Raw genomic sequence first — 23,196 nt, 5'->3', positions numbered from 1 at the left:
TTGTAACATAACGATTTCTTCCTCGGAAGCGAGGTGGGGGTCGAAGTGACAATACTGCGCAATACATTTCTTGCTACATTCACGTGGTTAACGTCCACTCACCAGTATGTAGATACTAGTCAACGTGCGTCTTTATATTTGGTCTTATAATCCTAATTAGTTTATTATCATACTTGTATGCATTTTGAAACTAAATAAAAATCAGGCGATCTGCCTATACTTATAACTTGAATATCTAGACATTTTATAGTTTGCCAAAGTAAATCATAATTCGCACACACGCTCTAGTGTATGTTGTCTGTCTCATTACTTCACGACGAAAACAATGATTCTGTGGAATGCTACGACAAATGAATAAAAACAAAATGCAATTATTAAAATTAAAACAGATTAGAGTTATAAGAACAATGTCAGGCTATTACTTTGTTCGAGGAATGTATCCATCAATATCCACAAAAACGAGTGATAAGCCATTCACCATGATGTGTCTTTTAACAGTCTAATACATGTTTACGAAAAGTTTCAGGTATTTCACATTGGTATATAGTCTCATTGGTCACCCAAGATGGCATACCTGGGAACGAATTGCATAATGTCCGCCATTCTTTACAAAAAAGTAATTTAGTTAGCCAATAATGAGCAATCAATCAATGTCTTGGCGGTTAATCCTTTGAAAGAAGGAAGTTGTTTTACGCAGACACAGACACGACAGAGTGTATTCAGTATAGATTAGTAAATCTATATACATAAACACTACCATTTGACAAATCCCCTGTGTAAGATAAAAGTAATTAATCAATCAGCGTGTTATCGGTTAATCCTTTGATCGATGTTTATAATGTTGAGTATTTACTCCAGACAAGAAATGCAAAGTGGGAACCTTTGTCGGGTTATCTAAGTGTTGTTACCACTAATTATACCTGTTTTAAATTCATTAACTGACCATCATGTGAATGATGACAAATAACATGTGTAGGTTTATACCACCTAACACGGGTTACAACAAGGGAGTATTAATTGCTGTATTGCATGCAATTTAATTGCATGTGAAAACCTATGTGCCGACACTATTTTGAGAATACGGACAGAACTTCATTGTTGCATAAGAAATACATATAAGCATTTGCTGTGTGCTAAAACTGTATGTACCTATTTACCTAAGTAAATTTTCAGAGTCTTCTAGCAATGGCAAAGTGGGGTTGTTTAGTTTACGGATTCAAATAGATCAAATGTCATTGTTTAATATTATACATCATAGTTTTACATGACGTGAATAAATATCGAGGTAAAAAAACCCACAGAAATGGGATCAATTATGATCAGTCATTATACCATCCAGGCATTAGAAAACCTGCAAAAGCCCACACTGCTTTGATACTTTAATACAATCAGACAAGAACTACCGGGGACATTTTAAAATAACGGCATCTGATGGGCATCCACCCTCAAAGCTAATGTAAGTAATAAATGTTTTATAGTTATTCATAATATGTATCAGCAAATCAAATCATGTGTTAAACTTAACAATGTCATGTCACCCCTATTCTCATGTAACACTGGTGTTAGACAGGGGGAGAATTTATCACCGTTTTTATTTGCTTTGTACATAAATGACCTTGAATCCTTCCTGTGTGAAAACAATGTACAAGGCCTTACTATTGTAAATAGCTTAATTAATGAACAACTTGGTATGTATATTAAGCTACTGGTTTTATTATATGCAGATGATACTGTTCTACTAGCAGAAAACGCAGAAGATCTGCAGTTAGCTTTGGATAGATTCTCAGAATACTGTGTTTTATGGAAACTTAAAGTTAACATTAACAAAACTAAGATCATGATATTTTCAAAAGGCTATGTTAGGAATAAACATAAGTTTCTAATTTGTAATGATGAAATTGAGGTTGTTCGAGAATATCTATATTTGGGAATATTGTTTAATGCTAATGGTAAATTCACAAAGGCAATTAAGAGACTTTCGGAACAAGCATCAAGAGCCATGTTTTCCATCTTTAAAATTATCCGAAAACTACAAATACCAATTGATTGTCAACTAAAACTTTTTGATCAATGCATCTTGCCAATCCTACTTTACAGTTCGGAAGTGTGGGGCTATGAAAATTCAATCATCTTGGAAAGAACGCACTTAAAGTTTTGTAAATATATTCTTAAAGTAAAACAATCTACACCAAATTTTATGGTGTATGGTGAATTAGGCAGATATCCTATTGATGTTCTTATAAAAGTAAAATCATCAGCTACTGGTGTAAAGTTACAACTGAAACTAGTAAATTTCCCCACATTCTTTTTAACATTATGAAATTTAGATCATCTCTCCAGAATGCTGATTTCGACCAACTAAAAGCAGTCCAAAATATTCTTCAAAACGTCGGGCTCTCCTATATTTGGCAATCTCAAAAGTTCCCTAGCATCGACTGGCTGAAACATCATGTCAAAAATTCATTAATTGACCAGTTCAAACAATCATGGTATGCTGATGACCAAAATTCATCTAAAGGAAAATATTATCATCTATATAAAACCTCACTTACTTTAGAACCTTATCTTCTAGATCTACCACCAAAATTTCGTATCTGGTTAACAAAATTAAGAACTTCTAATCATAGATTACCCATTGAAACGGGACGATGGTTTAATATTAATCTAGAAAACAGAACATGTACAATTTGTAAAAATAATATTATTTGTGACGAGTATCATGCTATTTTATCATGTACACAGCTTAATGTCGAACGTAAGAGGATTCTTCCCTCTTATTTCTGTCATAATCCACATATGGACAAATTTATCTCACTTATGAAATCAAACTATACCCCACTCCTATTGAAACTTTCACTTTTTGCTAAAACTGTGCTTAGCCACTTCTAAATCAAAATACCTACCCATATGATATTGTATTTAAACGACTGTATGTTCTCTATATCATTCTGTATGATTTTCGAGAATAAACAATTCTTCTTCTTCTTCTTTTTCCTAATTCACTGTTTAGGTTGAAATTAACCGTAACCGAGAACTGTGCTGGCCTTAGCCACTTCTAAATCAAAATACCTACCCATATGATATTGTATTTAAACGACTGTATGTTCTCTATATCATTCTGTATGATTTTCGAGAATAAACAATTCTTCTTCTTCTTTCTTTTCCTAATGTCGCACTGTTTAGGTTGAAGAAATTAACCGTAACCGAGATGAGCGAGGCTGATCATAGTTTTCACTATCACTAGCGGCTGGCCTTGAACAAATAAGACTCAGCGACACCAGGCAATTAGGACAGAATCGTCTATGAAAACAAGTTGTAACTCGGAAGGGGAGCAGGACAAAAGCCACCCGGACAAATGCCACCCAGTTATTTTACCATTACAGAGAGGACAATTACCACCCATATTGATTTTAATGTTGATTTTGTTGTAAAATAATGTAGACTTTGATGAATAATTTGGTTTCTTAAAAAAATATATTCACTTTGATAAAAAAGTTGATTTTCATGTAAAATTTTGATTTCATAGTAATGTTGACTTTTAAAAAATGTTATTGTGTTGGTGGTTTTTATTTTTATTTGGGTGGCATTTGTCCGGGTGGCATTTGTCCTAGGCCCACTCAGAGGCTAGGCAAAGCAGGTGACCAAATTAAATGACAGCAGATTGTGAGAACATATAGCTTTCATTTTTCACAACAACTGTCACGATTTCTGTTCCTGCTGAGCTGTACGCTCGTTCGATATGTCTCGATGTCATTATCGCGATAATGCACCGAGGAGATCATCAAAGGAGTGGATTGCTTAAAGGTCACATGCAACTAAAAAATCAAACATAATTAAAACACAGTTATCACTTATTTATGACATATAATATACATTCTGATTGTGAAAAAACATATAAACAAAATTAAAAGCGTACAATCGCAAATCAAAAGTGCAATATTTTGTACTTGGGTTTACTTCCCTAGAAACGAAGCAGCCGGGATACCGAACCCAGTCAGAGCGGGTGGGTGTGCACTCAAGTGTAACGGCTGGTTCATTTGCAGATGCCCTCACGGCTCATTGTGTGTGTATATATATAGATGTTAGGTTTTGTAAATACGGTGTCATACCGGGGAGGCTAAAATTTATTTTTCAGATGTCCCGGGAAGGCTAATTAGGGAAAAAGCCAAAGCGAAAGATACGGTGCCGGGAAGCATAATCCATGCCGGGAGTAGATACATTTCTTTTCAAAACATTGTTATGATAGAGTATTTATCAGAACAGAATAGAACATAGACTTTATTAAGACTTGAACCAGTCTTCTATTCGATTAAGATTTAAAGATAAACAATGAACACATATTATTTCTTCCCTAGGTACATTATGGTATCTTCCAACTTCAATATGTAGCAGGCATCTTTATCTTCTTCGCTTGTTTAGACCTGTATTTAGGTGGCGTTTTTATTTCAGATGCGCAGGTTAGAGTTAACTTAATCCTGAAGGGCCTTGTGAACAACATCATCGGGGACATCGCCTACACAGACCACGTGTCTGAACTTCTCAAATTGTCTTAAGCTCGACGAAGCTTGACAGAAATGTGATTTACTATGGATAATGACAATTTAATGTCGAATTCAAGAAAATGTATACTGAAAATGAAAACGTATAGCTGTATTAATATTTTTGTATGTGCCCAAATTAAAGAGCGTCCACGTTAATCCTGTTTTCTTTGTAATTTGTCAGAGCCTCCGAGTGAGGCGCCCCGTGTTCATTTAACCATAACATTGCATTGCAAGTACCGCGAAGGCTACGATCATTGAACCGAGAAGCGTCACAATTTTAGCCTTCCCGGCAATGAACCGTAAATACATGCTCATTGTCTTGTGTATAACAATTTGCAATCAACAGACATCATAACATGTTATGTGTACAAGTATCACACCTGCCTGTCTGTGTAATTACATAATGTGACAGAGACCGAACTCGGGCCATAAATCAATGCGTTTGGTTTATGGTGTACAGCCTGATAGGTGTTAAGTTCAAATTGCATATGGTCAGTGGTCGAAGTTGTGTATTGAATATTGTCATTAGCAGACAGGCAGGCAGACACATAGGTGTCAATAAAACAGACACTGAGTTTTGTCTGTGACAACGACATATCTATATCACAGTTAGAAATTCTGTCGACCCTAAATAATGACATTGCTTTTAAGTATCGAACTGAGAAAGTGACTCGGTAAGAAGAACGTGTGGTGAAATAGACAACTGAAATTATATAAACAGTTAAATCGGTAATCTACTGGTATAACATATAAAAATCTCGCGCCTGTGAAATATCAACAAAACATTAAAAAAAATAGCTCACACCAAAGCCTTCACCGAGTATTCACCGGACAACCCGCTGCGCGAACCTGTTTCACTGCGCATGTGCTATGAGCGCAGTCCAGCTGTTGAAACCACTTTTCCCCCAAGCGCTGGGGGAAAATTAGTGAATCGTTTGAATTCCGATTTCGCGCGGTTTTTTTCATCGCATTATTTTTCAACTTTATAAGTTGAGTTGAGTTAAGTTGGGTTTTGCGTCACATCGGCATTATTCCAGCCATATAGTGACGAGAGCAAGTTTGCATTAATAAACATTGTAAGTACATACTCGGTATGAGTTTTATTTCAAAAACATATATTCATTACATTGTCATTTAAAAGCAGAAAAAGTAATAGCATCAAATTTAAAGGCAGGCAAATTGTTAGTTACATTTCACAGTTACAATTTATGATAGTTACATTTCACAGTTACAATTTATGATGCAGTTCAACTTCCCTCAGGTAGTTCAGTATCAGATGAGCGCTCACGCGGGAGAACAGATCTTTTAGGTTTGTTGCATCATAATGTGAGTCCCTTGCAGACGATAAGTCCACGCATTCAAGCAGAATATGCTTGATGGTGAAAACCTCATAGCAAGAGACACACATGGGGGGGTCCATCCCCATCCGTTTTCAGCAGATAGTCATGAGTAAATCGGCTGTGGCCAATACGACATCGTCGTAAAATTACCTCATCACGTCTTGACTGACAACCCAAGTAGGTATAACCAATTGTTGGTTTCAATTCATACAGTTTATTTCTTCCTACTTGAGTGTCCCATCGTTTTTGCATGAGGTCCCGAGTATAGCTTTTGATAGTGGGTTTGAAATCACTGTACGGGATCAGCAGTGGAGATAAGGGCTTGTCAAGAGCTGCTTTTGCTGCAGCATCGGCTTTTGTGTTACCTGCTATGCCGACGTGACCCGGCAACCAGCGGAGGACGATGTCGCATTGGGCAGTAGAGAGGTCGTTGTAAAGTTCCAAAATGTCCAGAATGATGGGGTGACTTGAAGTAACATTTTGAAGTGCTTGAAGGCAAGATAATGAATCTGTGAAAACGATGAAGTTTTTTGGAATGATTCTGCTGTTTAATATAGGTCAGAGCTGAAAAGATAGCTTTGGCCTCGGCAGTGAAAATGGAACTGTTGTCGGGAATCCTAGAGGAGACAGTCTTAGATCCAATGACTGTAGCACTGGCGACCTGGCCCTCATCGTTGGATCCGTCTGTGAAAATGGATCTATGGGTGTCATACTTGGAACGTAACTGGATGTATTCCTGCTGGAACACCAAGGGATTTGTTTCAGACTTTTTGAATTTAGTGAGGGTAAGATCGATCTGTGGTTTCACCATCTGCCAGGGTGGTGAAGACAGGAGTCGGTAAGGTGCTATGCTATTGAGATCAATTTTAGCTGCAGATATGTGTGGTTGAATTCCGATTCCAAGTGGTGGAACCAGGCTTGGCAGTTTAGGAAACAGGTTTTCATAGAGAGGGTTGAAAACACAATTGTATGCTGGATTGGACTGATTTGAACGTAGTTTAGTGATATACATCAGTGAAAGTTTAATGCAGCGTTGTTCAAGGGAAGGTTCGTTAGCCTCTGCATATAGACTGTCTACCGGAGAGGTCCTAAAAGCTCCCAGGCAGGGCCTCAGGCCTTGGTGGTGGATAGAATCTAATTTTTCTAAATTGCTTTTGCAGGCTCCACCATAAACAATGGAGCCGTAGTCTAGTTTTGAGCGAACCAAAGATCTGTACAAGTGAAGGAGGGTAATCTAATCCCCTCCCCACTCTGTATTTGAAACGACTTTTAGTAAGTCCAGAGCCTTCAAGCACTTGGTTTTCAAATATTTTATGTGTGGCAAGAACGTCAGGTGGCGGTCGAATATGAGTCCCAGGAATTTGGCCTCTTCTACTACCTTGATGGGAGTACCATCTAAAGATAGGTCTGGATCCTTGTGTGGTCTGTATTTACGACAAAAGTGAATACAATTTGTTTTGGATTTTGAAAACTTAAAGCCATTTTCATTGGCCCATTTTTGGATTTTGTTAAGGCAGAGTTGTAGCTGCCTTTCTATTGCGTGCATGTTTTTACCACGACATGAAATATTGAAATCGTCCACGAAAAGGGACCCATCAACACAACTGCTCAGGACGTTAGTGAGGCTGTTAATTTTGATGCTAAAAAGGGTGACAGACAGGATGCTGTCTTGAGGGACGCCTTGATCTTGGTGGAAATAATCGGACAATGTGGAACCTACCCGTACTTGAAATTGTCTGTTGTTTAAAAACTGAGATATAAACTGAGGTAATCTGCCCCTCAATCCAAATTCATGTAAATCTTTTAAGATACCATGTTTCCACGTTGTATCGTATGCTTTTTCTAAATCGAAGAAGATAGATACGGTATGTTGTTTGTTGACGATGGAATTTTTGATGAAAGATTCCAGATGCACCAGATGGTCAATGGTACTTCGGTTTTTTCGGAAACCACATTGGAGGTCACTAAGGAGGTTATTGGTCTCCAGGTACCAGATTAATCGATTGTTGACCATGCGCTCCATGGTTTTACAAACACAGCTAGTTAGTGATATAGGACGGTAGTTTGAGGGATCGGTATGATCCCGGCCAGGTTTTGGTATAGGGATGATAATGGCGTTGTGCCACTAAGGGGGAAAGTTGCTGGTTGTCCAAATGTCATCAAATATATTGAGTAGAGTTTCCAAACTTGAACCAGGAAGGTGTTTCAGAAGCTGATAATGAATATCATCAGCTCCTGCTATAGCGTCGTGAGCCTGCCCCAGGACAGTACGTAGTTCATGGAGAGAAAACGTTTCATTGTAATCCTCACCATTATCAGAGTTAAAATTGACAGATTTCTTTTCTTGTTGGATTTGGTATGTCTGGAACTTGGGGTTATAGTTTGAAGAGGAGGAGTGATTTGCCAAAGTTTCGCCAAGTTTGTTTGCTATTTCAACTTTATTGGTTAAGAGGGAGTCACCATCTTTGAGATGGCGAACACCAGATTTGGATCCTTTGCCCTTAATCTTTTGAATCATGTTCCACACCTTGGACATGGGTGTGCGGGAGTTGATTTTGGACACATATTTCCTCCATGACCGGCGTTCAGTTTGTTTAAATGTACGACTTGCCCTGGCATTTGTCATTTTAACGGCATTCAGGTTATGCACAGTAGGATGTTGACGGAAGTATTTTTCCGCCTTCTTCCTATTTTTCCTAGCTTGTTTGCAGTTTGTATCAAACCATGGTTTGCGTACGTGCGGGTTTGCAGAGGACTTCGGAATGGTTTCGTCTCCAATAGTATTTAAGAACTCAGAAAATAGTTCCATGGGATCAGGAACATTCCTGAAGTTGTCCGGTATAAGCTTTTCAGAGCAGAGAGTTTGGAATAATGGCCAATTGGCCTTAGTAAAATTCCATCTTGTTGAAGGTGGTACATCCGTGGGAGTGATAGGAGTAAGAATAGTTGGGAAGTGGTCGCTTCCACAAACGTCATCGTGGACCGACCATTCAAACTCGTTTAAGAGATTAGAATCCGAAAGTGATCAAGTGCAGAGTATGTTCCAGTGGCAGGATGGAGATAGGTGTTTGATCCATCGTTGAAGATGCATAGATAATTATTGGAGAGAAAATCTTCAAGGATTTTCCCTTATTATTGGTATCAGTACTCCCCCATAGAGGGTTATGGCTGTTCAGGTCGCCCATGATTATGCAGGGCTTTGGGAGTTGGAGACAAAACGCGGATGGTTTGAAGTCTTGAATCAATGACTGTAATTCATTATAATTATTCTTAAGTCCTCTGCAATTCCATTGGATCATGTTTCGTGGATTCATGGTGCTTCCACTGGTGACATGTCACGTGAACGTGAGAAAGCGTTTGATGAACTCCTATTGGTGTCAGGTGGAGATGGAGTTACCTCCATATCCAGAGGGCCAAAGGAGTTATGGACCTCGACGGGGACCTCTGAAGGAGAGGTGGCCTTTGGTTTTGTGTTTGGCAGTTGCTCAAGTTGCTTTAGTCTCTCTAGCTTCTTTTTTCCCCTTTTTTTGCGCGCAGTTTCTGTTTCTGGTTTTGGCATTTGTTCTGGTGTTTGTAATTCAGAAGTTTTGACTTTTGGCGTTGGAGATGGAGTGGCTGAGATGGGCTGGGTTGTGTTGAGTTCAGTTGGCTGAGAAGACTTGACCCATGTCAGGTCAGTCTGACATGAGATAGTTGCAGTAGTGATAGAAGGACGGGAGATAGCAGAAGAGTAGGTGATGGTTGAAAGGGCTGCAGTTAATCTTGCAACCCTCCTCTTAGCTTCATGAAAGGAGATATTTTCTTTGTGCTTGATCTTTAGGATCTCGGATTCGCGTTGCCACACTGGACAAAACTTGGAAGAGGCCATATGGTTACCACCGCAGTTTGTGCACTTCACTTCCTTAGTACAGTCGTTGCCCTCATGCTTGTCACCACAGGGGTAGCAAACAGCAGAGGAACGACAGGACTTGGATCTATGTCCAAACTTTTGGCAGTTGTAGCACCGGAGTGGATTGGGGACATACACCTCCACACCAATGCTACAATAACCAGCTCTAATCGAGTCAGGAATCTTTGCTCGCGCGAACGTAAAGAGATAGGTGTTTGTTGGTTGAACAACACCGTCCTTTTTGAAAGTGAATCGTTTTACGGCTGTGACGGACTGCTGAGAGAGTTCCTCGACAATTTGTTCTTCAGTCATGTCAGACAGGCATCGAGCTCTGTCCCGTACAATGCCTCTACACGAGTTAAGTGTTTTGTGCGCTGAGACAGCGACCTTGATATTGACAAATTCTTGTATTTTGAGGAGATTCAAGGATTGTTGTTTCCGGGTACATTCTATCAGGAGAGAGCCAGATCGGAGCTTTGTAACATTGGCAACCTCTCCGCAGATACCAGCAATACCTTTGAAGATTGCAAAGGGGTTCAATTGCAAAGGTTGCTTGTCACAAGCTTCAATGATGAGGAAGTGTGGCCAGTAGTAAGGTCGGAAGGGCGTACTCTCGTCAGACGAGGAGTTGTCAGTATCCATGTGTCTTCGGTTTGAACCGGGGCATTGGGAAGCCATGTCGTAATTAATGTGGTTCGGCATCCCCTCTCCCCACCCACCGTGGAGTGTCTACAAGGACGATCTTATATTGCAGCGGATCTCCAAGCTGCAAAGACCGGGGATAAGGGGGTGTTATACTCTAGCGAATTTGACATGAAATGCTGTAGCTGCCTACCAGATTAAAGGTCAGGATAGTTCTGTCCATGACAATCAATTGGAGACGTACAGAAATCGGAGGTCAGCATCACCAGATTGGCCCATGAGCCACCGTCTTCTGTGCATGGGTCTGCGAGGCTAATTTGTTTTGGTAGAATATTAGTTAACATTTTGAACATGGCCAAAAGTGTTATGTAGTACCAAGTTATGTATAGACATTCCATGCACAGGGCAAGGCGTGACCAGCCGATTGGTAGAATCGGGCCTATTCTACCACCCGTCTTGGCAAAGTTAGGCTCGAAGTGGTGTGTTGGATTATTGAACACTACTGCCGGTTCCGTCATCCTCAAACACCAGACTCCCTTCCTCTGCCGACACAGGGATGCAACCCACGGCAAACGGGTTGCCCAATTTGGTCGCCTCTTACAACCAGCAATGGGGTGCTGTGGACCTATTCGACCCTGGGTCCACACGGGCGCGAAGAGCCATTGGCGTTACCCAGCACCCACCACGAGGAGGTTGCTCTTCAAGGGTGCTAGGTGGGTGCCAATGTAACACTATTTACAATATATTATTGTCACTTCCACCATAACCTCGCTTCTGAGAAAGAAATCGTTATGCTTCAAGTTGTGTCATGGAAAATCTTTTTGGTCATCAATCATATATATATTGTACTACAACTAGTAAGTAGTTTTGATTCTTTAACTTCCGCGGAGCGATCTGAACACATTTAAGATATCGTTCCAAGATTCCACAACGCTCGCTTCGCACTCACAAACATAACCCATTTATCATGACGGGGTCCGGTGGAAATTAGTGCATGGTGACACCATCACTCGACCCCCTAGGAGGGCAACGCAACGATTGACAGCAACGCAACGATTCGTTTTGCTTTGAGTAAGTTTCGTTGTACAGACCATCCTTTAATGTTGGAATATGGGCGAAAAGTAAATATAAAACAACATGAGCGATTCTGCACTCTGTGTATTACACGTACCATTGAATCAGAGTACCAATTCTTTATTGAATGTTCATTTTACTGTGATCTGAGAAACAGCCTGCTCCAACAATACTCCAACAATAATCCATGTGAAACTAAATTTATCAACCTCCATGCCACTATAGCAATTAGCCCATGCAGAACAATCATTTACTATCACCCACCAGTTATCTCCGCTTGCGGATATTTCCAAAATTGGACTTTCTTGAGATACTTGGGCCACACACAGACGTGTGGACTAACAGACTCGAGAGCCTACTTTTGATGTAGGGTCCTCTGTCTGATAGTGTACCAGTTGTCATGTCCCAGGTATGTATCAGGGGATGTAAGGTCCTCTGTCCGATAGTGTACTAGTTGTCATGTACCACGTATATATCAGGGGATGTAAGGTCCTCTGTCTGATAGTGTACCAGTTGGCATGTACCAGGTATATATCAGATATATCAGTGGGTGTAAGTTCCTCTGTCTGATGGTGTACCAGTTGGCGTGTACCAGGTATATATCAGGGGATGTAGGGTCCTCTGTCTGATGGTGTACCATTTGTCATGTACCAGGTATATATCAGGGGATGTAGGGTCCTGTGTCTGAGAGTGTACCAGTTGTCGTGTTCTGGGTATATATCAGGATGTAGGGTCCTCTGTCTAATAGTGAACCAGTTGTCGTGTTGTGGGTATATAAGAGGATGTAGGGTCCTCTGTCTGATAGTGTACCAGTTGTCATGTACCAGGTATATATCAGGGGACGTAGGGTTCTCTGTCTGATAGTGTACCAGTTGTCGTGTTCTCTGTGTGTATATCAGGGGATGTAGGATCCTCTGTCTGATAGTGTACCAGTTGTCTCGTACCAGGTATTTATCAGGGGATATAGGGCCCTCTGTCTTATAGTGTACCCCAGTTGTCTTGTACCAGGTATATATCAGGGGGTATAGGGTCCTCTGTCTGATAGTGTACCAGTTGTCATGTGCCAGGTATATATCAGGGGACGTAGGGTTCTCTGTCTGTCTGATAGTGTACCAGTTGTCGTGTTCTGTGTGTATATCAGGGGATGTAGGGTCCTCTGTCTGATAGTGTACCAGTTGTCTCGTACCAGGTATTTATCAGGGGATATAGGGCCCTCTGTGTTATAGTGTACCCCAGTTGTCTTGTACCAGGTATATATCAGGGGGTATAGGGTCCTCTGTCTGATAGTGTACCAGTTGTCATGTCCCAGGTATATATCAGGGGATGTAAGGTCCTCTGTCCGATAGTGTACTAGTTGTCATGTACCACGTATATATCAGGGGATGTAAGGTCCTCTGTCTGATAGTGTACCAGTTGGCATGTACCAGGTATATATCAGATATATCAGTGGGTGTAAGTTCCTCTGTCTGATGGTGTACCAGTTGGCGTGTACCAGGTATATATCAGGGGATGTAGGGTCCTCTGTCTGATGGTGTACCATTTGTCATGTACCAGGTATATATCAGGGGATGTAGGGTCCTGTGTCTGAGAGTGTACCAGTTGTCGTGTTCTGGGTATATATCAGGATGTAGGGTCCTCTGTCTAATAGTGAACCAGTTGTCGTGTTGTGGGTATATAAGAGGATGTAGGGTCCTCTGTCTGATAGTGTACCAGTTGTCATGTACCAGGTATATATCAGGGGACGTAGGGTTCTCTGTCTGATAGTGTACCAGTTGTCGTGTTCTGTGTGTATATCAGGGGATGTAGGGTCCTCTGTCTGATAGTGTACCAGTTGTCTCGTACCAGGTATTTATCAGGGGATATAGGGCCCTCTGTCTTATAGTGTACCCCAGTTGTCTTGTACCAGGTATATATCAGGGGGTATAGGGTCCTCTGTCTTATAGTGTACCCCAGTTGTCTTGTACCAGGTATATATCAGGGGGTATAGGGTCCTCTGTCTGATAGTGTACCAGTTGTCATGTACCAGGTATATATCGGGGGACGTAGGGTTCTCTGTCTGATAGTGTACCAGTTGTCGTGTTCTGTGTGTATATCAGGGGATGTAGGGTCCTCTGTCTGATAGTGTACCAGTTGTCTCGTACCAGGTATTTATCAGGGGATATAGGGCCCTCTGTGTTATAGTGTACCCCAGTTGTCTTGTACCAGGTATATATCAGGGGGTATAGGGTCCTCTGTCTGATAGTGTACCAGTTGTCATGTCCCAGGTATATATCAGGGGATGTAAGGTCCTCTGTCCGATAGTGTACTAGTTGTCATGTACCACGTATATATCAGGGGATGTAAGGTCCTCTGTCTGATAGTGTACCAGTTGGCATGTACCAGGTATATATCAGATATATCAGTGGGTGTAAGTTCCTCTGTCTGATGGTGTACCAGTTGGCGTGTACCAGGTATATATCAGGGGATGTAGGGTCCTCTGTCTGATGGTGTACCATTTGTCATGTACCAGGTATATATCAGGGGATGTAGGGTCCTGTGTCTGAGAGTGTACCAGTTGTCGTGTTCTGGGTATATATCAGGATGTAGGGTCCTCTGTCTAATAGTGAACCAGTTGTCGTGTTGTGGGTATATAAGAGGATGTAGGGTCCTCTGTCTGATAGTGTACCAGTTGTCATGTACCAGGTATATATCAGGGGACGTAGGGTTCTCTGTCTGATAGTGTACCAGTTGTCGTGTTCTGTGTGTATATCAGGGGATGTAGGGTCCTCTGTCTGATAGTGTACCAGCTGTCTCGTACCTGGTATTTATCAGGGGATATAGGGCCCTCTGTCTTATAGTGTACCCCAGTTGTCTTGTACCAGGTATATATCAGGGGGTATAGGGTCCTCTGTCTGATAGTGTACCAGTTGTCTTGTGCCAGGTATATATCAGGGGACGTAGGGGATGATAGGGGTCCTCTGTCTGATAGGGGATGTACCCTGTCTGATAGTGTACCAGTTGTCTATATACCAGGTATATATCAGGGGATATATTGTCCTCTGTCTGGTAGTGTACCAGTTGTCGTGCTATGAGTATATATCAGGGGATATAGGGTCCTCTGTCTGATAGTGTACCAGGTGTCTTGTACCAGGTATATATCAGGGGATGTAGGGTTCTCTGTCTGATAGTGTACCAGTTGTCGTGCTATGAGTATATATCAGGGGATGTAGGGTTCTCTGTCTGATAGTGTACCAGTTGTCGTGCTATGAGTATATATCAGGGGATGTAGGGTCCTGTGTCTGATAGTGTACCAGTTGTCGTGTACCAGCTATAATATGCAACCCTAACGCCCCTTTCAGGTTGCCGCGTCGGTCATGATCAACCCTCTTTCGATGGCCTGGCACACCCGTGTGCGAAATACGCATGAAGTCGGAAAGTGAACTAAAATCTCCAAATCATCATCATCACCATCATCATCATCATCATCATCATCATCATCATCATCGGAAAGCAAGACAGGGGAAACACCGGTACGAGCGCAGACCGACCAGCAGGAAAGCCAGTCAGGGATCAGCTGACCACCCAACCCAGCCCATCAGCTGCCCAAATGTCAAGCTGACTTTGCCGCCTTCCTCTGCCCGACTCTCTGGCAGTACAAGGTTGTAGTGCTGAACATCTAGTCTTTCCCACCACTAATTGCTGAAATTTCATCGCACAGTATAAGTTGCACGACCATACTAAATTATGACTAATTATTCTAGAGAGAGGGGTTGTCAATGGTAAATAACTGAGGTTTCAATGGTAAATATCCTGCATCCGAAGCAGACACTGATTGATCCATACTTTATACTTAATCATTCACATGTCCGATGCATCAAATCGTGGTTAGCGATAATAAATATGCCAAATGCGATTTAACCATACGCATGCTATGCTTAATGAAGTATAGGTTCCAGTACTTTTGTTGGTTTGATTCCCATCCGGGAGTCGAACCCACACTCCCAGAGTCAGGCACCTAATCGTCACAAAGTCAGCCATCTAACCCGCTCAGCCACCGCCGCTTCCACAAGTGGGTTAGAAGAATGTTTGTCAGAGATTCGTAACTCACATATTGTAACATACGGCTACTGTAGCCGTGGGCTCATATGAATGTAAACATGAAAAATGTTACCTGCAATGAAGAAGATAAGGCGCATGGTGCCTCCAGGTCGTGAACTGATCTCTCACGCAAGACGGTCGCCGTTTTCAACGTTCTGGCACCCCTGTAGGCAATCCCCACCGGTTTCTGGGTAAACTGATCTGGTAGGACGTGTGTTGTGCCCTTAAACCTACAATGGTCTTAACTGCACAGAAATAATGAATATTCATGAGTGGGCGGAGCTTATGTCACTACGTCACATACACGGCACAGTATCTTCCGCGGAACTAGTAGAGGGAGTTAACCAACGCTTCTTCGTCTGTTATTGCTATTCAACTTTACACGACTCAGCAGAAGTAAAGACACTTCCGTGTTCAAGAGAGAAGTACCCAGCAGGCCGGCGACGTATTTGCTACGTCGCTGTCAGGTCACATTGAGGTCGCCATGTCGCAGTCGCAGTGCGACGTTGTATGGACGTGGCAGACAAGTCGCTTTCTGGTTCGGTTTTCTATTCACATGGCCACGTCGCTGCAACGTAGCTGTACTACATCCAAAGGTCAACGACAAGTGATGCTTTGTTTTGAAACGTTATCAAAACGTTCCGAGTAACGTTATTAAAAGGTTATCAAAAAAGAAAATCAAAACTTCTACACACCAACCTTTTAGAAACGTTATTGAAACACTGGTGGAGGTTTTCCTAAAGTTTGATTGAAGCCTTATCACAATGTTCTACAATCATTATTGAAACATTTTGAAGTAAATTTTCCCTGATAAGGATGTTTCTATTCACTGCAGGAATGTATATGAATTTGAAAAATAATTGTTATGCAAATACGCCTGAACATAAATATTTATGAGAAATTATAAGTTCTAGAAAACTTTTGTGAAAATTTGGTCAAGTGGAATAGTATGTCATGTGTTTCATTACAATGACTGATTTTGTACAATACTATTTACGATAAATGCAACATTTTATTGCAAATATAATCTCCCATTTACTGCTGTGCGTTTAAGTTCAGCCTTCCCTGTGTGGACAACTTGCTATCTCTTGTTTTGGTGTCAGCAGTCTCAGGAATGTTCCCAGATACTTATCAGGTCAGAGCAGGATATCCTGCATTCAAAATGGCATACTGTAAAATATGGAGTGGAGTCTTGGAGTGGAGCCTTGGAGTGGAGTCTTGGAGTGGAGTCTGGAGTGGAGTCTGGAGTATGGAGTATAAGTGCACTTGTCACTTCTGTAAACACTGATTACTGTCTAGAATATGCCATTAATGGTTTTTCCCAGTTGTCGTTTATACCTCTGGAATCACCTGTTTCAAAAGTAAATATCTTATCTTACTCATCTTAGAGATTAGTCTTTCTTTTTTACAGCTCTCGTAGAAATGTTTGTTAAAGCATGTCAGTTTACTCCAAACTTATTAATAAATCGTCACAAATTCGAACTCTGTGCAATTACAGCAACGTAATCGGGATTGTAAAAATGTTTACATGGCAATCCTCAGTAGCATTCCTTTACCTCTCTGACATTCTGAGGGCAGATCGTATCAGTGATGTGTTTCCTCTAATTTGTCACATTCCAGTAGACTGCCGATACATAACCTGACAGAAAGTCAAGATTTTCGAAGCCATAGAGAGCTGATGAAACTCAGCTTGCAAAATATTCTGCTACATTTATTTTTGCTTTTTGTTTGTAAGTTCAAGGTTGTAGAGAGATGGCTATTTCTGAACAAAAAGCAAAACAATTATGACTTATGAACAGTTACTTTTGCCATCACTGACAATAAATCCAGTTCTTGAATAATATAGTGCTATGTATCTTATGTAATCAATTTCTTTGTTAAGTAAGAAATAAATAATTCATGCAATAATAACTATTATATTCCCTGATGATTAGTATGTCTTAGCATAGACCTAATTTATGTACCTTTTTCCTTACTACCGCTTCCTCTACACAAATTTGAATTTACATGTGAACATGTTATATATGTCGTTTTTTAGCTAATAAATAATGCCATTATTAATATTTTGTTTACAGGTTGTAAATAATTTACATGCTTCTCCATCCATCGATTCATCCATCCTTCCATCTATTCATATACATTTTTCTTCTTGATGGCAGCATGGTACTGTTACAGAATGACATTTCTGGAGTTGACAGGGCTAATTGATACGTGTATACAAAATGCCTCCTGTCTTCTGATAAAACTGATAACACCAACCAGCTACAGATGTGAAATGAATGTGCTTGTATAGCTACCCTTATGATCAAAACAAAACAAACTCGGTCACCTAAATATTTACATTAAGACTCCATTCCGAGACTCCATTCCGAGACTCCACTCCAAGACCCCACTCCAAGACTCCACTCCATGTTTTACAGTATGCCATTCAAAATCGGACTCTGTACATAGCAGGCGGGAAGTTCCGCCACACTGCTGGATATAGAAGACTGTTCATTTTACTCTTGTGACAAGACTACAGTTTTCTAAGAGGAGGTATGTGTATTCACATTATTGTTCTAAAAAACGTCAAATTGCACAGTTAACCTGATAAATCATCACTTAAGAATTTCAGTCAAATTCTGTATCGTGCCTTGTGAACGTTCATTCTTAGTTTGCAACAGTACGAATTCCTATGACTATTTACTTAACTATAATTTTACCATTTATTAAATGACCAAAATGTAGGCATGTTTTCAAATATAGGAATTTTCCCTGTTTCCTCTGCCCTGTATCCAATCTGTCGACACAGATCTGGTCACAGAGGCACTCTTGCTTATCAGCGATGTATGGGAACTCAGGGGATAATATTACATTCAAGTCCGTGACTCCAGTTACGGATGTATTTTATAGCGTAAACAATATGTCCCTTTCCCAGCACCCAGACCATGATTCCTCACAACAAATGTCAGCCCCCTCACAAGTAAATATCGTATACAACTTTTAAACAAGAAATGAAGATGTGTCATAAAGCCATTAAAAGGCAACTAACCATTTCTAATTTTTGGGTCAACTGTAAGAAATACACAATTTTCAATCTTGTAAATAGTATATTTTGTTAGTAAAAAATTTCTCTGTAAATGACGCCCGCATCTTTGGAAAGTATCATACAATTTAACCAGATGAAATCAGTTGCACAATTTGACAAATTGATTTTATTTGATTGGTAATAAATTCCTGTTGTATTTCATTAATGGTTTAGGTTGATTGATCTGTATTTAATTTTTATGTTACGAAAATACTGGTGGCATGTACTCCTGGCATAAAATTTGTTAATGTATGTTGCCAAGTGACAGCATATAAATCTTAATATTATTTTGCAGCTTCAAGCACAGAAACGGGTTGGCGGCAAAGACATGCATCAGACCAACTGTTGAGTTTTAACCCTTGGCCATGGGTCAGTACAATGTAAAAGGAATTGGAAACACGAGAAGCTTTTCTACAACAAGACTGTAGAAACTGATCAGAGGTGAAACGTTTTCCTTCCAAAGTAATACACAACACTACTGTTATTAATATGATAGCACTTGCGACCACATAAACATGTCCAAGTGAAACAACTGGTTTAGTCAAAGGTCAGATTATTATTTTATATTACAGGACATTACAATCATTTCTGCATTTGTTCTAAGCCCACTCAGATTTATCAAGTAAACCTGTTGCTGCTTCTTTATGGACCATGTTTTTGTTACTCGGTATGATTGAGATTCAGATGATGTTTTAATATGCTGCTTTGGTTATCTGATGCTAGTGTCTAACGTTTGGGTAGTAAAATAATCATAAAAATGTAAATACTCATTTTTATACAAACATTACAATTGCTTTAAAGCCATGTGTTGACAGCAAACATTCTGTTTCAGAGATGCTGCTTTGGCCAACTGTCCAACATCTACTGAAACAGATATAGCAAGCTTCATAGGTTAATATTTGAAACAAACATGCTCCAAGAAAGCTCTTGAGGGAGCATGAGAGAGCGGAATGAGCAGCGAGGCAAGCCACAACAGCTGATAAATCGGATTAAACTGTATGGGGGGAGTGTGTGTTCCTCTTGTACGCTTCATCTGGGAAGTCACCTAACAGTTAAATCAAACTTTAAACCCTTCAAAATGGGCAGTCTGACATGCATATAGCAATCGATGTCTGCACGTATTGGCACTTATTTATGGAATCCTGGAAGGGACATTGTCGCGTTGTCGCATTGTCGCGTTGTCGCCCTCTCAAATACAAACAAAATGAAGCAAAATTAACCAAAACGCGACACGCGACAACGCGACATTTCGCCCATTTGTCGCATTGTCGTGATGTCGCGTTTTGAATAAAAAAATTTTTTATTCCTCCAAAGGGCGACACGCGACATAGCGACAATTTTCAAGGTCAAAATATGTCGCGTTGTCGCACGTCGCCCTATGTAAGATGTGTAAAAACAGCCTATAAAATTACTAAAACGCGACACGCGACAATGCGACATTTTGATGAAATGTCGCGTTGTCGCATTGTCGCGCGTCGCGCTTTGTTAAAATATTGAGTATAGTATGTATTATAACGTATTGACTAAAACGCGACGCGCAACAATGCGACAACGCGACATTTCATCAAAATGTCGCGTTGTCGCATTGTCGCGTTTTTATTAGTTACGGCGGACTTTATAAACTATCACAAGCATGATTACTTTTCGATGTTTGGAGTTGAGTGGAGTGAGTGAGGGAGCGGGCGGAGTGGAGGGAGGGAGCGAGGGAGCGGGTGGAGAGGAGATGAGTCGAGAGAGTGAGTGGGTGGAGAGGAATGAGTGAGTGAGAGGAGCGTGGAGGGGAGTGGGGGAGTGGGTGGAGAGGAATGAGTGAGGAGAGGAGCGTGGGTGGAGTCGCGGAGTGAGGGGGCGGAGAGGGATGAGTGGAGTGACTGAGTGGAGTGGAGCGGGAGGGGAGGAGTGAGGAGAGCGGAGGAGGAATGAGGAGTGACTGAGTGAGTGGATCGGGGAGAGGAGGAGTGAGTGAGTGAGAGGTGGAGTGGAGTGGAATGAGTGAGTGAGTGGAGCGGGGAGAGGGAGTGATGTGAGTGAGAGAGGTGAGCGGAGTGGAATGAGTGAGTTGGGAGCGAAGTGGAGTGGAGCGGAGTGAGTGAGTGAGTGGAGTGGAGTGGAGTGAGTGAGGAGTGGAGCAGGGGAGGGGAGCGGAATGAGAGACTGAGTGAGTGAGTGGAGCGGTCAGCGGAGTGGAGTGAGTGAGTGGAGTGGAGTGGAGTGGGGTGGAATGAGTGAGTGATTGAGTGGAGCGGAGCGAAGTGGTGTGGAGTAGAGAAGAGTGGAGCGGAGATGAGTGGAGTGGGGTGGAGAGGAGCGAGTGAGTGGGTGGAGCGGGGAATGGAGGGAGAGAGGGAGGGAGGGAGGAGCGAGCGAGCGAGGATTGATTTCTGGCACGCCAAGGGTACGCAACTCTGCCAAGCGATTTGACCGCTTTTAAAATCATAATCATAACATTCCATTTGTATGGCGTTTCCCAAGAAGATATATCACGTTCAAAGTCGACCAAAACTGTATTTGAGGTGCTCGATGGTTAAGTGATATTACCATCTCATTCTACCTGGTATCCATCCACTGCTGGCTGAACAAGTTCAACAGCGTCGGACAGGACTGTACCAAGAATCTCTCTGAGGAGCCACACTGTGGAACATAGTGACCCATTCGTGGACATCACTTGATGTTTCTGCCGATGTGGTCTGAATTTTAACAATATTTGAGTTTTTCACAACCTGTGAGCTTGATATGGGTGAAATGTCCAAAGTGATGAGTGTGTATGGTGCTGGGATTAGAACCTATGATCATAGTTTTCTGGTGTGACTAAGAGACACAACTCTCCACAGCAAATTGCCCCGCCTTGAATGACAGGGCCACCGTGTGCCCTCATTACAATGAATAGTAGCGCTAATAATTTGGCTGCTAAAACACACGTGATTGGCCAAATACATTTACAATATATACAATAATTTTCAAAGCAACAAAGACAGATTTGCATTAAGTTCAAGAAAAGCAGCCCCCATTATCATTACGCGTACTACTTCATTGTAAAAACCATTGGAGGTAACAAAAGACCACTGAAGTGTGAAATAGAGTATAACATTTCCTGCGCATGTGTAGTCTCATTTACTTTCTACGCATGCGCACCGGTAATCGAAAAGGGCGACAACGCGACAATGCGACATAGTGAATATGTCGCATTGTCGCGTGTCGCGTTTTAGTGATTTTTTAGGTTTCTTTTTACACAGCTTAGCTAGGGCGACGCGCGACAACGCGACATATTTTGACCTTGAAAATTGTCGCTATGTCGCGTGTCGCCCTTTGGAGGAATAGAAAAATATTATTCAAAACGCGACACGCGACTGGCGACATCGCGACAATGCGACAAATGGGCGAAATGTCGCGTTGTCGCGATGTCGCGTGTCACGTTTTGGTTTATTTTGCCTCACTTTACTTGTTTTTGAGAGGGCGAGAATGCGACATAGCGACAATGTCCCTTCTCGGATTCCATACTTATTCAAAAGCAAATGGGATGTACTTGTTGACGAGCTTACAAGGCGGACGAAGCAAAAAACGGCAGTTTTTCGTATGTATGCACACGGATGTGAGAGGGGAAAAGCCTACTTGGGACAGAACTGGTTGAGAACTATGTCGAAATAACGCAATGATACCCTGATTGTTTGTTCAAGACTAGATTCTGTATGAAGTTGTGTCTAATTTCCATTCGCCATGTTTTGATTATGTGTTCACACTTCCCCATTGACCATACACGTAACGATCTTTAAGTCCTTTTCGACGCCATATTTAGGGCCTAGTTAAAATAAAAGCAGGGCCTCGTTCCACAAAACGATCGTAGCGCTACGACAGTCGTAATTCTATGTTAAAGTATGTGAATATGTCATATTCTGTTTCCAAACATCATGGACAACACGCCCCGTATCACACTATGTGTTGAAATCAGTTCCTGTTTGATGTCATTGACCTTTTTATGTTTAACCAAATGGGGAATTTTTCTGTTTGTTTGGGGCTTCATCGCCCAATGAATGTACGTACTTTATATACTCTCCCCAAAAAGTTCTGTTACACATGGGACAAGTAAGGAAATATAAAGATAAAAATAACATGACCCCGTGAGCACTATCTCAGAACAACTCAATGTTTAACAAAAATGTTGAAACGAGAAAACGGAATAAAACGCCAAAACGTAATCGGAAGACTGGCGTTACTTGAATAACGCAATAATTTGAGAAAAAAACACTTGCACGTGCAACATGGAAATTTCTAGTCATGCGTGCTGTCACGTCAGGACATGGGCTATAAAAGGCAAACGTGACATCAGCATTGTCATTCTTCATAACCGTGTCCGAGACTTCCTAAAGATGCCAAATTGACGGAGGAGCAAAGAAACAATGCCTTTGGGCGTCTGCAGATGGGAGCTTGTCAAACCGATGTTGCAAGGCAAATGGGTGTCTGCAGGGCCACAACCAACCGGCTTTGGTCCCGCTACAACATGACCGGAAGTACCCGAGACAGACCAAGGTCAGGTCGACCCAGGGTCACAACGCCAGCCCAGGATCGGTA

The 23,196-nt window shown here is 41.4% G+C and overlaps 1 protein-coding gene and 1 long non-coding RNA gene across 2 annotated transcripts in view; one reads left to right on the top strand and one right to left on the bottom strand.

The window, feature by feature from the left end:
- LOC124273932 overlaps positions 1–23,196 on the bottom strand; it is a 108,695-nt gene that overhangs the window by 52,989 nt on the left and 32,510 nt on the right. The window lies entirely within an intron of this gene.
- On the top strand, positions 17,716–19,639 carry LOC124273937. Its single transcript, XR_006897778.1, has 3 exons — positions 17,716–18,098; positions 18,926–19,071; positions 19,463–19,639. It is a non-coding gene; the product is annotated as an uncharacterized LOC124273937 (long non-coding RNA).

This window comes from Haliotis rubra, unplaced genomic scaffold (assembly GCF_003918875.1).
Source record: "Haliotis rubra isolate DU_JTF1 unplaced genomic scaffold, ASM391887v1 Scf186, whole genome shotgun sequence".
Lineage (NCBI taxonomy): Eukaryota > Metazoa > Mollusca > Gastropoda > Lepetellida > Haliotidae > Haliotis > Haliotis rubra.
Note: the sequence above shows the minus strand (reverse complement) of the source record. Positions and strands in the feature narration are given on the sequence as shown.